Source organism: Diadema antillarum, unplaced genomic scaffold (assembly GCF_040938485.1).
Source record: "Diadema antillarum isolate AM-2024a unplaced genomic scaffold, OU_Dant_1.0 seq00001216_RagTag, whole genome shotgun sequence".
In the NCBI taxonomy this organism is placed as follows: Eukaryota; Metazoa; Echinodermata; class Echinoidea; order Diadematoida; family Diadematidae; genus Diadema; species Diadema antillarum.
The window spans coordinates 212501-214772 of record NW_027272008.1 but is presented as its reverse complement, the minus strand read 5'-3'; positions in this window follow the sequence as shown (position 1 = coordinate 214772).

The window sequence follows — 2272 nt, the reverse complement described above, 5'->3', positions numbered from 1 at the left end:
TGTCAATTCCTCTTTTGGAAGGAGATGTGAATTGTTTTTCACACACCCTTCAAATGTCTACAACTGTGCATAGAATAATTAATGATAGTTCAATGTTAATGGTGTAAAGGCATGGTTAACTTAAAGGCAGCGATGTATGTTTAAAAGTGCAATTCTGTACCATGATAAAGTTTACATTTATGAGCAGAGTAAAATCAGATAAATTTAAAGGCAGAAGTTGCATTAAATTGGAATTAGAAAAGACGGTTATAGAATATTTACAGTTTCATGCATAACACAAGAAAGATTGAAAGAGGTGATGATGTTATTACTGCATAATTCTTGCATGGGTTCATGACAGAAAAAAAAAATCACAAAAAAAATCTTATTTGTAATTATTAAGGATTTTACAACTATAACCCCTTTCCGTGGAAAATCATAATGGTTGAGTTGGTACAGTATTACAAAAATGCAATGCAGTATACAAGTTTTTCATTTGGAACGTGTTTAAACATGGAGCAGAATTGCATTTTAAAAATACACTTTGTCATTGATTAGTGTGTGGACTGTGTACAAGCAAAATGTACCATAGGCTGTCTGGGTCATTGGACAAACATGGAAAGCATCGTTCACAAGATATATGATGGTAATTTACAGTCATTTTAATGTGCTGCACAATACTCACATCCTTAATAAACCACTCTCTTTATATATCTCTGACAATATCAAATGACACTCCTCACATTTATTGCAGCAATATTACTTTCGTTGAACAAGACCAGGTATGCATATCAAATATACTTGTCACTTTCGTTTGAGATTGCACAATTTGAAAATTGCTACACTAGCTTTGTTTTGTTTCCATTGCTTTCTTGACCTAGCTTAACGCTTTAATGGCTTTGGAAATACTCTTGCTGGTAAATCAGTTGTCATTGGTATGTCATAATGGCACACAATGTGGAATTTAAAATCTCCTGCAATGCTCTGTTAGAGGAAATTCTTCTGCAAGTACTCCAAACAAACACCAAACACTCAAAGTGTATGATTCTTTAAAATACACGACCTCCTCTGCTGTTAGGCTATCATATTTTGATAAAAACAAAGGGTGGGAGGTTCTTGTCAAGTTCTGGCACTCTCAGAAGTGAATGTCTGCAGTGACCAAAACTTTCTAACATCCAGAATGTGCTATCTGTGAGTGATATGTGGCAACAGTCTCACCTGGTTTACATCTTAAGTACATTTTTCATGTCTTGAATCCTTTTTGACAAAAAGATCTTAAGTTTGGAGGCTGTGCACTGTGATTACTGTGTCACGTCCAAATGACCCACTTTTTATCTGTGATATCAAGGATTGATGAAGCTGTATGTAAACATTTGGACATTTCTAATAAAATATCCTTCCAATACACTGCATGTGTGTAATTTCCGTCCTCTTTACACCTCTTTGATACACTGCTTGACTACGTGTGATTGCTCACCTCTGCAGAGGGAATTTTGTTTGTTCTATCCTGAGTATTTGAGGTTGATGTTGCTTGGTATTTATTGGCGAATACAATTATCTCATCAAGTATTTGTGAAAATAATCAAAACACGAACCAAGCTGTCATAGCTTCTGTGAGTTCCAGTACTAAAGTACTGCTAAAAGGAAAGTAACTGAAGTAGAGAAAAACTGAATTACAATTAAACATGGGATTGCACATATTAACAAAATCAGGAGCACAAATTTTGTGGCACTTGCTTTGGCTCAGATGTGTGCACTGCATAGTATACAAATATACTTGGCCTTGAGAGTTTCTTGTTAAAAATATGGGCAGAGGTGACTCCAAACTAGTACTATTCACTGAGGGGCGCAGCCCCGAAGTGAATAGTACTAGTTTGGAGTCACCGAGGCCCATAGTTTTAAAAGAAACTCGAAACTAGGCAAAGTATATTTGTTTTATATTTTGGATCAAAAATTTGAATAAAAAGTGAAAATCATTATAGGCTTAGCCTAGCCCCGGGACGCTCCGTGTACACAGTTACACTGCAACACTGCGTGTTGGGGTTGGTCGCAGTTAGGCTTAGCCGCACTGCGGCGGCAGCGCAGCGCCTGATGCAATAGGCAACAGTGCGAGAGACCGGAAATTGAAAAACGTAGCAGCCGTGGCACCGCCAGAGTTGCCCGTCGCATGTATCCAAGCGCTCGTATGGCCACTGCAAACCTGAACACTAGAATTCGGTACCGGACGTGGACGGACCACGTACACTTGATTGTAAAGAAGGGTGATTGTGACATCATTTTGCAAATAGTATAT